At 38.7% G+C, this 13,222-nt stretch overlaps 11 non-coding genes across 11 annotated transcripts; all 11 read right to left on the bottom strand.

Moving 5' to 3' along the window:
* Positions 1-23: 23 nt before the first annotated feature.
* On the bottom strand, positions 24-323 carry LOC148478657 (signal recognition particle RNA). The gene has a single exon (XR_015872258.1).
* A 932-nt stretch (positions 324-1,255) lies between these two features.
* Positions 1,256-1,544, bottom strand: LOC148478656 (signal recognition particle RNA). Its single transcript, XR_015872353.1, has one exon.
* Positions 1,545-2,473: 929 nt separating this feature from the next.
* LOC148478655 (signal recognition particle RNA) lies at positions 2,474-2,773 on the bottom strand. Its single transcript, XR_015872175.1, has one exon.
* A 931-nt stretch (positions 2,774-3,704) lies between these two features.
* On the bottom strand, positions 3,705-4,004 carry LOC148478654 (signal recognition particle RNA). The gene has a single exon (XR_015872080.1).
* Positions 4,005-4,933: 929 nt separating this feature from the next.
* LOC148478653 (signal recognition particle RNA) lies at positions 4,934-5,233 on the bottom strand. The gene has a single exon (XR_015872164.1).
* Positions 5,234-6,165: 932 nt separating this feature from the next.
* LOC148478652 (signal recognition particle RNA) lies at positions 6,166-6,465 on the bottom strand. The gene has a single exon (XR_015872303.1).
* Positions 6,466-7,397: 932 nt separating this feature from the next.
* Positions 7,398-7,697, bottom strand: LOC148478651 (signal recognition particle RNA). The gene has a single exon (XR_015872045.1).
* Positions 7,698-8,627: 930 nt separating this feature from the next.
* On the bottom strand, positions 8,628-8,927 carry LOC148478650 (signal recognition particle RNA). The gene has a single exon (XR_015872153.1).
* A 932-nt stretch (positions 8,928-9,859) lies between these two features.
* LOC148478649 (signal recognition particle RNA) lies at positions 9,860-10,159 on the bottom strand. The gene has a single exon (XR_015872089.1).
* Positions 10,160-11,089: 930 nt separating this feature from the next.
* On the bottom strand, positions 11,090-11,389 carry LOC148478648 (signal recognition particle RNA). Its single transcript, XR_015872382.1, has one exon.
* Positions 11,390-12,319: 930 nt separating this feature from the next.
* Positions 12,320-12,608, bottom strand: LOC148478647 (signal recognition particle RNA). The gene has a single exon (XR_015872343.1).
* Between the last annotated feature and the right edge of the window lie 614 nt (positions 12,609-13,222).

Here is a 13,222-nt window from a genome sequence, read left to right as displayed (position 1 = left end):
TGAATGAGTAAAACAACATAATAAAGAAACTGTGTTGTGCTTTGTTGTTCAGGCTGCTCTACACTGGCTATTCACAGGTGCAATCCCACTACTGATAAGCACAGGGGGTTTGACCTGCTCTGTTTCTAACCTGGTCCGGTTCACCTCTTTTTAAGCAACCTGGTAGCTCTGAGCTCCCCCAGAGTCACCATATTGATGCTGAACTTAGTGTGGACACCCAATCAACATAGCTCAATGGGGACCAGAACTCCTGGACTCAAACACTCCTCCAACCTCAGCCTCCCAAGTAACTGGGATTACAGACTCACACCACAGTGCCTGGCAACGAAAACAGCCTGCTCTCTAACATAGGAATCTCTCTCAGTGTGATGTCATTACAATGAGAAAAACAGCTTATCAATGCCATCTACTGGCCATTACTATAACTACATCCTTTATATTTTAATGGCCAATGGCTTATTTAGATTTTGTATAGCCTTTTGCATTATGAGCGAATACTCTGCCTAAATATAAATGTGCACTGCTCATGCCACTGTGACCAACAATCGCTCATCCATTAGTTTTACTGGTATATATTTTTTAAAGCTTATTCCACTATCTAACTCTTGCTTTGTGCTATTCCGCTCACCTCTATCCCTCTCCTCACATCATTGCCTCTATCCCCATCCACATATCTCACTCCAACCACATCACATGCAAAACATCCCTAACTAACATGATTTCACTGGTTGGTAAGTCACTGATGCCCACAAGAAAAACAGCACCCATGTCTCCTTAAATACTCTGTGCAGAAGTCATTATTTTGATGATCTGATGGGACATGTGCATGAAGCTGGAGCCATAAAAGTGGTAAATGTGCGAGTATGAGATCAGCCTACAGAATTCTAGTAGAATATTTAAATTTCATCATACTGGACATTATATAATAACAGTATTATGTTCATGGGCAAATGATAAAAAACCTTTATTTAAATAGTAACTGTGTAGTTAGCAACAAATGGGTTACTGTATATAGTCAGTGGGAAATGGGTAACTTTAATGTTCATCATTATTTTTGCTTACAAAATAATGCACATCATCTAAGAATGACAGTTCTGAAAAAAAAAATACTCAATAATATAAAACAAGAAAACTTACAGTAATGATACAATGGAGCTGTGTTGTTCATGCTGCTCTATATACAAATTATAATAAATATTTTTAACCACTCTGGTATCAAATTATCATAAAAATGAATGAGTAAAACAACATAATAAAGTAACTGTGTTGTGCTTTGTTGTCCAGGCTGCTCTATACAGGTGCAATCCCACTACTGATAAGCACAGGGGGTTTGACCTGCTCCGTTTCCAACCTGGGCCGGTTCACCTCTTTTTAAGCAACCTGGTAGTTCTGAGCTCCCCCAGAGTCACCATATTGATGCTGAACTTAGTGTGGACACCCAATCAACATAGCTCAATGGGGACCAGAACTCCTGGACTCAAACACTCCTCCAGCCTCAGCCTCCCAAGAAACTGGGATTACAGACACACACCACAGTGCCCGGCAACGAAAACAGCCTGCTCTCTAACATAGGAATCTCTCTCAGTGTGATGTCATTACAATGAGAAAAACAGCTTATCAATGCCATCTACTGGCCATTACTATAACTACATCCTTTATATTTTAATGGCCAATGGCTTATTTAGATTTTGTATAGCCTTTTGCATTATGAGCGAATACTTTGCCTAAATATAAATGTGCACTGCTCATGCCACTGTGCCCCACAATCGCTCATCCATTAGTTTTACTGGTATATATTTTTTAAAGCTTATTCCACTATCTAACTCTTGCTTTGTGCTATTCCGCTCACCTCTATCCCTCTACTCACATCATTGCCTCTATCCCCATCCACATATCTCACTCCACCCACATCACATGCAAAACATCCCTAACTAACATGATTTCACTGGTTGGCAAGTCACTGATGCCAACAAGAAGAACAGCACCTATGTCTCCTTAAACACTCTGTGCATAAGTCATTATTTTGATGATCTGATGGGACATGTGCATGAAGCAGGAGCCATAAAAGTGGTAAATGTGCGAGTATGGGACCAGCCTAAAGAATTCTAGTAGAATATTTATATTTCATCATACTGGACATTATATAATAACAGTATTATGTTCATGGGCAAATGATAAAAAACCTTTATTTAAATAGTAACTGTAGATAGCAACAAATGGGTTACTGTATATAGTCAGTGGGAAATGGGTAAGTTTAATGTTCATCATTATTTTTGCTTACAAAATAATGCACATCATCTAAGAATGACAGTTCTGAAAAAAAAATACTCAATAATATAAAACAAGAAAACTTACAGTAATGATACAATGGAGCTGTGTTGTTCATGCTGCTCTATATACAAATTATAATACATTTTTTTAACCACTCTGGTATCAAATTATCATAAAAATGAAGGAGTAAAACAACATAATAAAAAAACTGTGTTGTGCTTTGTTGTCCAGGCTGCTCTACACTGGCTATTCACAGGTGCAATCCCACTACTGATAAGCACAGGGGGTTTGACCTGCTCTGTTTCCAACCTGGGCCGGTTCACCTCTTTTTAAGCAACCTGGTAGCTCTGAGCTCCCCCAGAGTCACCATATTGATGCTGAACTTAGTGTGGACACCCAATCAACATAGCTCAATGGGGACCAGAACTCCTGGACTCAAACACTCCTCCAGCCTCAGCCTCCCAAGAAACTGGGATTACAGACACACACCACAGTGCCCGGCAACGAAAACAGCCTGCTCTCTAACATAGGAATCTCTCTCAGTGTGATGTCATTACAATGAGAAAAACATCTTATCAATGCCATCTACTGGCCATTACTATAACTACATCCTTTATATTTTAATGGCCAATGGCTTATTTAGATTTTGTATAGCCTTTTGCATTATGAGCGAATACTCTGCCTAAATATAAATGTGCACTGCTCATGCCACTGTGCCCCACAATCGCTCATCCATTAGTTTTACTGGTATATATTTTTTAAAGCTTATTCCACTATCTAACTCTTGCTTTGTGCTATTCCGCTCACCTCTATCCCTCTCCTCACATCATTGCCTCTATCCCCATCCACATATCTCACTCCACCCACATCACATGCAAAACATCCCTAACTAACATGATTTCACTGGTTGGCAAGTCACTGATGCCAACAAGAAGAACAGCACCTATGTCTCCTTAAACACTCTGTGCACAAGTCATTATTTTGATGATCTGATGGGACATGTGCACGAAGCAGGAGCCATAAAAGTGGTAAATGTGCGAGTATGGGACCAGCCTAAAGAATTCTAGTAGAATATTTATATTTCATCATACTGGACATTATATAATAACAGTATTATGTTCATGGGCAAATGATAAAAAACCTTTATTTAAATAGTAACTGTAGATAGCAACAAATGGGTTACTGTATATAGTCAGTGGGAAATGGGTAACTTTAATGTTCATCATTATTTTTGCTTCCAAAATAATGCACATCATCTAAGAATGACAGTTCTGAAAAAAAAAATACTCAATAATATAAAACAAGAAAACTTACAGTAATGATACAATGGAGCTGTGTTGTTCATGCTGCTCTATATACAAATTATAATAAATTTTGTTAACCACTCTGGTATCAAATTATCATAAAAATGAAGGAGTAAAACAACATAATAAAAAAAACTGTGTTGTGCTTTGTTGTCCAGGCTGCTCTACACTGGCTATTCACAGGTGCAATCCCACTACTGATAAGCACAGGGGGTTTGACCTGCTCTGTTTCCAACCTGGGCCGGTTCACCTCTTTTTAAGCAACCTGGTAGCTCTGAGCTCCCCCAGAGTCACCATATTGATGCTGAACTTAGTGTGGACACCCAAACAACATAGCTCAATGGGGACCAGAGCTCCTGGACTCAAACACTCCTCCAGCCTCAGCCTCCCAAGAAACTGGGATTACAGACACACACCACAGTGCCCGGCAACGAAAACAGCCTGCTCTCTAACATAGGAATCTCTCTCAGTGTGATGTCATTACAATGAGAAAAACAGCTTATCAATGCCATCTACTGGCCATTACTATAACTACATCCTTTATATTTTAATGGCCAATGGCTTATTTAGATTTTGTATAGCCTTTTGCATTATGAGCGAATACTCTGCCTAAATATAAATGTGCACTGCTCATGCCACTGTGCCCCACAATCGCTCATCCATTAGTTTTACTGGTATATATTTTTTAAAGCTTATTCCACTATCCAACTCTTGCTTTGTGCTATTCCGCTCACCTCTATCCCTCTCCTCACATCATTGCCTCTATCCCCATCCACATATCTCACTCCAACCACATCACATGCAAAACATCCCTAACTAACATGATTTCACTGGTTGGTAAGTCACTGATGCCCACAAGAAAAACAGCACCCATGTCTCCTTAAACACTCTGTGCAGAAGTCATTATTTTGATGATCTGATGGGACATGTGCATGAAGCTGGAGCCATAAAAGTGGTAAATGTGCGAGTATGGGACCAGCCTTCAGAATTCTAGTAGAATATTTATATTTCATCATACTGGACATTATATAATAACAGTATTATGTTCATGGGCAAATGATAAAAAAACTTTATTTAAATAGTAACTGTAGATAGCAACAAATGGGTTACTGTATATAGTCAGTGGGAAATGGGTAACTTTAATGTTCATCATTATTTTTGCTTACAAAATGATGCACATCATCTAAGAATGACAGTTCTGAAAAAAAAATACTCAATAATATAAAACAAGAAAACTTACAGTAATGATACAATGGAGCTGTGTTGTTCATGCTGCTCTATATACAAATTATAATAAATTTTTTTAACCACTCTGGTATCAAATTATCATAAAAATGAATGAGTAAAACAACATAATAAAAAAACTGTGTTGTGCTTTGTTGTCCAGGCTGCTCTACACTGGCTATTCACAGGTGCAATCCCACTACTGATAAGCACAGGGGGTTTGACCTGCTCTGTTTCCAACCTGGGCCGGTTCACCTCTTTTTAAGCAACCTGGTAGCTCTGAGCTCCCCCAGAGTCACCATATTGATGCTGAACTTAGTGTGGACACCCAATCAACATAGCTCAATGGGGACCAGAACTCCTGGACTCAAACACTCCTCCAGCCTCAGCCTCCCAAGAAACTGGGATTACAGACACACACCACAGTGCCCGGCAACGAAAACAGCCTGCTCTCTAACATAGGAATCTCTCTCAGTGTGATGTCATTACAATGAGAAAAACAGCTTATCAATGCCATCTACTGGCCATTACTATAACTACATCCTTTATATTTTAATGGCCAATGGCTTAATTAGATTTTGTATAGCCTTTTGCATTATGAGCGAATACTCTGCCTAAATATAAATGTGCACTGCTCATGCCACTGTGCCCCACAATCGCTCATCCATTAGTTTTACTGGTATATATTTTTTAAAGCTTATTCCACTATCTAACTCTTGCTTTGTGCTATTCCGCTCCCCTCTATCCCTCTCCTCACATCATTGCCTCTATCCCCATCCACATATCTCACTCCACCCACATCACATGGAAAACATCCCTAACTAACATGATTTCACTGATTGGCAAGTTACTGATGCCCACAAGAAAAACAGCACCCATGTTTCCTTAAATACTCTGTGCAGAAGTCATTATTTTGATGATCTGATGGGACATGTGCATGAAGCTGGAGCCATAAAAGTGGTAAATGTGCGAGTATGGGACCAGCCTACAGAATTCTAGTAGAATATTTATATTTCATCATACTGGACATTATATAATAACAGTATTATGTTCATGGGCAAATGATAAAAAAACTTTATTTAAATAGTAACTGTGTAGTTAGCAACAAATGGGTTACTGTATATAGTCAGTGGGAAATGGGTAACTTTAATGTTCATCATTATTTTTGCTTACAAAATGATGCACATCATCTAAGAATCACAGTTCTGAAAAAAAAAATACTCAATAATATAAAACAAGAAAATTTACAGTAATGATACAATGGAGCTGTGTTGTTCATGCTGCTCTATATACAAATTATAATGAATATTTTTAACCACTCTGGTATCAAATTATCATAAAAATGAATGAGTAAAACAACATAATAAAGAAACTGTGTTGTGCTTTGTTGTTCAGGCTTCTCTACACTGGCTATTCACAGGTGCAATCCCACTACTGATAAGCACAGGGGGTTTGACCTGCTCTGTTTCTAACCTGGTCCGGTTCACCTCTTTTTAAGCAACCTGGTAGCTCTGAGCTCCCCCAGAGTCACCATATTGATGCTGAACTTAGTGTGGACACCCAATCAACATAGCTCAATGGGGACCAGAACTCCTGGACTCAAACACTCCTCCAACCTCAGCCTCCCAAGTAACTGGGATTACAGACTCACACCACAGTGCCTGGCAACGAAAACAGCCTGCTCTCTAACATAGGAATCTCTCTCAGTGTGATGTCATTACAATGAGAAAAACAGCTTATCAATGCCATCTACTGGCCATTACTATAACTACATCCTTTATATTTTAATGGCCAATGGCTTATTTAGATTTTGTATAGCCTTTTGCATTATGAGCGAATACTCTGCCTAAATATAAATGTGCACTGCTCATGCCACTGTGACCAACAATCGCTCATCCATTAGTTTTACTGGTATATATTTTTTAAAGCTTATTCCACTATCTAACTCTTGCTTTGTGCTATTCCGCTCACCTCTATCCCTCTCCTCACATCATTGCCTCTATCCCCATCCACATATCTCACTCCAACCACATCACATGCAAAACATCCCTAACTAACATGATTTCACTGGTTGGTAAGTCACTGATGCCCACAAGAAAAACAGCACCCATGTCTCCTTAAATACTCTGTGCAGAAGTCATTATTTTGATGATCTGATGGGACATGTGCATGAAGCTGGAGCCATAAAAGTGGTAAATGTGCGAGTATGAGATCAGCCTACAGAATTCTAGTAGAATATTTAAATTTCATCATACTGGACATTATATAATAACAGTATTATGTTCATGGGCAAATGATAAAAAACCTTTATTTAAATAGTAACTGTGTAGTTAGCAACAAATGGGTTACTGTATATAGTCAGTGGGAAATGGGTAACTTTAATGTTCATCATTATTTTTGCTTACAAAATAATGCACATCATCTAAGAATGACAGTTCTGAAAAAAAAAATACTCAATAATATAAAACAAGAAAACTTACAGTAATGATACAATGGAGCTGTGTTGTTCATGCTGCTCTATATACAAATTATAATAAATATTTTTAACCACTCTGGTATCAAATGATCATAAAAATGAATGAGTAAAACAACATAATAAAGTAACTGTGTTGTGCTTTGTTGTCCAGGCTGCTCTACACTGGCTATTCACAGGTGCAATCCCACTACTGATAAGCACAGGGGGTTTGACCTGCTCTGTTTCCAACCTGGGCCGGTTCACCTCTTTTTAAGCAACCTGGTAGCTCTGAGCTCCCCCAGAGTCACCATATTGATGCTGAACTTAGTGTGGACACCCAATCAACATAGCTCAATGGGGACCAGAACTCCTGGACTCAAACACTCCTCCAGCCTCAGCCTCCCAAGAAACTGGGATTACAGACACACACCACAGTGCCCGGCAACGAAAACAGCCTGCTCTCTAACATAGGAATCTCTCTCAGTGTGATGTCATTACAATGAGAAAAACATCTTATCAATGCCATCTACTGGCCATTACTATAACTACATCCTTTATATTTTAATGGCCAATGGCTTATTTAGATTTTGTATAGCCTTTTGCATTATGAGCGAATACTCTGCCTAAATATAAATGTGCACTGCTCATGCCACTGTGCCCCACAATCGCTCATCCATTAGTTTTACTGGTATATATTTTTTAAAGCTTATTCCACTATCTAACTCTTGCTTTGTGCTATTCCGCTCACCTCTATCCCTCTCCTCACATCATTGCCTCTATCCCCATCCACATATCTCACTCCACCCACATCACATGCAAAACATCCCTAACTAACATGATTTCACTGGTTGGCAAGTCACTGATGCCAACAAGAAGAACAGCACCTATGTCTCCTTAAACACTCTGTGCACAAGTCATTATTTTGATGATCTGATGGGACATGTGCATGAAGCAGGAGCCATAAAAGTGGTAAATGTGCGAGTATGGGACCAGCCTAAAGAATTCTAGTAGAATATTTATATTTCATCATACTGGACATTATATAATAACAGTATTATGTTCATGGGCAAATGATAAAAAACCTTTATTTAAATAGTAACTGTAGATAGCAACAAATGGGTTACTGTATATAGTCAGTGGGAAATGGGTAACTTTAATGTTCATCATTATTTTTGCTTCCAAAATAATGCACATCATCTAAGAATGACAGTTCTGAAAAAAAAAATACTCAATAATATAAAACAAGAAAACTTACAGTAATGATACAATGGAGCTGTGTTGTTCATGCTGCTCTATATACAAATTATAATAAATTTTTTTAACCACTCTGGTATCAAATTATCATAAAAATGAAGGAGTAAAACAACATAATAAAAAAACTGTGTTGTGCTTTGTTGTCCAGGCTGCTCTACACTGGCTATTCACAGGTGCAATCCCACTACTGATAAGCACAGGGGGTTTGACCTGCTCTGTTTCCAACCTGGGCCGGTTCACCTCTTTTTAAGCAACCTGGTAGCTCTGAGCTCCCCCAGAGTCACCATATTGATGCTGAACTTAGTGTGGACACCCAATCAACATAGCTCAATGGGGACCAGAACTCCTGGACTCAAACACTCCTCCAGCCTCAGCCTCCCAAGAAACTGGGATTACAGACACACACCACAGTGCCCGGCAACAAAAACAGCCTGCTCTCTAACATAGGAATCTCTCTCAGTGTGATGTCATTACAATGAGAAAAACAGCTTATCAATGCCATCTACTGGCCATTACTATAACTACATCCTTTATATTTGAATGGCCAATGGCTTATTTAGATTTTGTATAGCCTTTTGCATTATGAGCGAATACTCTGCCTAAATATAAATGTGCACTGCTCATGCCACTGTGCCCCACAATCGCTCATCCATTAGTTTTACTGGTATATATTTTTTAAAGCTTATTCCACTATCTAACTCTTGCTTTGTGCTATTCCGCTCACCTCTATCCCTCTCCTCACATCATTGCCTCTATCCCCATCCACATATCTCACTCCAACCACATCACATGCAAAACATCCCTAACTAACATGATTTCACTGGTTGGTAAGTCACTGATGCCCACAAGAAAAACAGCACCCATGTCTCCTTAAATACTCTGTGCAGAAGTCATTATTTTGATGATCTGATGGGACATGTGCATGAAGCTGGGGCCATAAAAGTGGTAAATGTGCGAGTATGAGACCAGCCTACAGAATTCTAGTAGAATATTTATATTTCATCATACTGGACATTATATAATAACAGTATTATGTTCATGGGCAAATGATAAAAAAACTTTATTTAAATAGTAACTGTGTAGTTAGCAACAAATGGGTTACTGTATATAGTCAGTGGGAAATGGGTAACTTTAATGTTCATCATTATTTTTGCTTACAAAATGATGCACATCATCTAAGAATGAAAGTTCTGAAAAAAAAAATACTCAATAATATAACACAAGAAAACTTACAGTAATGATACAATGGAGCTGTGTTGTTCATGCTGCTCTATATACAAATTATAATAAATATTTTTAACCACTCTGGTATCAAATTATCATAAAAATTAATGAGTAAAACAACATAATAAAGAAACTGTGTTGTGCTTTGTTGTCCAGGCTGCTCTACACTGGCTATTCACGGGTGCAATCCCACTACTGATAAGCACAGGGGGTTTGACCTGCTCTGTTTCCAACCTGGGCCGGGTCACCTCTTTTTAAGCAACCTGGTAGCTCTGAGCTCCCCCAGAGTCACCATATTGATGCTGAACTTAGTGTGGACACCCAATCAACATAGCTCAATGGGGACCAGAACTCCTGGACTCAAACACTCCTTCAGCCTCAGCCTCCCAAACAGCTGGGATTACAGACACACACCACAGTGCCCAGCAAGGAAAACAGCCTGCTCTATAACATAGGAATCTCTCTCAGTGTGATGTCATTACAATGAGAAAAACAGCTTATCAATGCCATCTACTGGCCATTACTATAACTACATCCATTATATTTTAATGGCCAATGGCTTATTTAGATTTTGTATAGCCTTTTGCATAATGAGCGAATACTCTGCCTAAATATAAATGTGCACTGCTCATGCCACTGTGCCCCACAATCGCTCATCCATTAGTTTTACTGGTATATATTTTTTAAAGCTTATTCCACTATCCAACTCTTGCTTTGTGCTATTCCGCTCACCTCTATCCCTCTCCTCACATCATTGCCTCTATCCCCATCCACATATCTCACTCCACCCACATCACATGCAAAACATCCCTAACTAATATGATTTCACTGGTTGGCAAGTCACTGATGCCAACAAGAAGAACAGCACCTATGTCTCCTTAAACACTCTGTGCAGAAGTCATTATTTTGATGATCTGATGGGACATGTGCATGAAGCAGGAGCCATAAAAGTGGTAAATGTGCGAGTATGGGACCAGCCTAAAGAATTCTAGTAGAATATTTATATTTCATCATACTGGACATTATATAATAACAGTATTATGTTCATGGGCAAATGATAAAAAACCTTTATTTAAATAGTAACTGTAGATAGCAACAAATGGGTTACTGTATATAGTCAGTGGGAAATGGGTAACTTTAATGTTCATCATTATTTTTGCTTACAAAATAATGCACATCATCTAAGAATGACAGTTCTGAAAAAAAAAATACTCAATAATATAAAACAAGAAAACTTACAGTAATGATACAATGGAGCTGTGTTGTTCATGCTGCTCTATATACAAATTATAATAAATATTTTTAACCACTCTGGTATCAAATTATCATAAAAATGAATGAGTAAAACAACATAATAAAGAAACTGTGTTGTGCTTTGTTGTCCAGGCTGTTCTACACTGGTTATTCACAGGTGCAATCCCACTACTGATAAGCACAGGGGGTTTGACCTGCTCTGTTTCCAACCTGGGCCGGTTCACCTCTTTTTAAGCAACCTGGTAGCTCTGAGCTCCCCCAGAGTCACCATATTGATGCTAAACTTAGTGTGGACACCCAATCAACATAGCTCAATGGGGACCAGAACTCCTGGACTCAAACACTTCTCCAGCCTCAGCCTCCCAAGAAACTGGGATTACAGACACACACCACAGTGCCCGGCAACGAAAACAGCCTGCTCTCTAACATAGGAATCTCTCTCAGTGTGATGTCATTACAATGAGAAAAACAGCTTATCAATGCCATCTACTGGCCATTACTATAACTACATCCTTTATATTTTAATGGCCAATGGCTTATTTAGATTTTGTATAGCCTTTTGCATTATGAGCGAATACTCTGCCTAAATATAAATGTGCACTGCTCATGCCACTGTGCCCCACAATCGCTCATCCATTAGTTTTACTGGTATATATTTTTTAAAGCTTATTCCACTATCTAACTCTTGCTTTGTGCTATTCCGCTCCCCTTTATCCCTCTCCTCACATCATTGCCTCTATCCCCATCCACATATCTCACTCCACCCACATCACATGGAAAACATCCCTAACTAACATGATTTCACTGATTGGCAAGTTACTGATGCCCACAAGAAAAACAGCGCCCATGTCTCCTTAAATACTCTGTGCAGAAGTCATTATTTTGATGATCTGATGGGACATGTGCATGAAGCTGGAGCCATAAAAGTGGTAAATGTGCGAGTATGGGACCAGCCTACAGAATTCTAGTAGAATATTTATATTTCATCATACTGGACATTATATAATAACAGTATTATGTTCATGGGCAAATGATAAAAAAACTTTATTTAAATAGTAACTGTGTAGTTATCAACAAATGGGTTACTGTATATAGTCAGTGGGAAATGGGTAACTTTAATGTTCATCATTATTTTTGCTTACAAAATGATGCACATCATCTAAGAATGACAGTTCTGGAAAAAAAAAATCAATAATATAAAACAAAAAAACTTACAGTAATGATACAATGGAGCTGTGTTGTTCATGCTGCTCTATATACAAATTATAATAAATATTTTTAACCACTCTGGTATCAAATTATCATAAAAATTAATGAGTAAAACAACATAATAAAGTAACTGTGTTGTGCTTTGTTGTCCAGGCTGCTCTATACAGGTGCAATCCCACTACTGATAAGCACAGGGGGTTTGACCTGCTCTGTTTCCAACCTGGGCCGGTTCACCTCTTTTTAAGCAACCTGGTAGCTCTGAGCTCCCCCAGAGTCACCATATTGATGCTGAACTTAGTGTGGACACCCAATCAACATAGCTCAATGGGGACCAGAACTCCTGGACTCAAACACTCCTCCAGCCTCAGCCTCCCAAGAAACTGGGATTACAGACACACACCACAGTGCCCGGCAACGAAAACAGCCTGCTCTCTAACATAGGAATCTCTCTCAGTGTGATGTCATTACAATGAGAAAAACAGCTTATCAATGCCATCTACTGGCCATTACTATAACTACATCCTTTATATTTTAATGGCCAATGGCTTATTTAGATTTTGTATAGCCTTTTGCATTATGAGCGAATACTCTGCCTAAATATAAATGTGCACTGCTCATGCCACTGTGCCCCACAATCGCTCATCCATTAGTTTTACTGGTATATATTTTTTAAAGCTTATTCCACTATCTAACTCTTGCTTTGTGCTATTCCGCTCACCTCTATCCCTCTCCTCACATCATTGCCTCTATCCCCATCCACATATCTCACTCCACCCACATCACATGCAAAACATCCCTAACTAACATGATTTCACTGGTTGGCAAGTCACTGATGCCAACAAGAAGAACAGCACCTATGTCTCCTTAAACACTCTGTGCACAAGTCATTATTTTGATGATCTGATGGGACATGTGCATGAAGCAGGAGCCATAAAAGTGGTAAATGTGCGAGTATGGGACCAGCCTAAAGAATTCTAGTAGAATATTTATATTTCATCATACTGGACATTATATAATAACAGTATTA

This window comes from Taudactylus pleione, unplaced genomic scaffold (assembly GCF_031769625.1).
Source record: "Taudactylus pleione unplaced genomic scaffold, aTauple2 ptg000652l, whole genome shotgun sequence".
NCBI lineage: Eukaryota > Metazoa > Chordata > Amphibia > Anura > Myobatrachidae > Taudactylus > Taudactylus pleione.
This window is presented reverse-complemented; position numbering and strand designations above follow the sequence as displayed.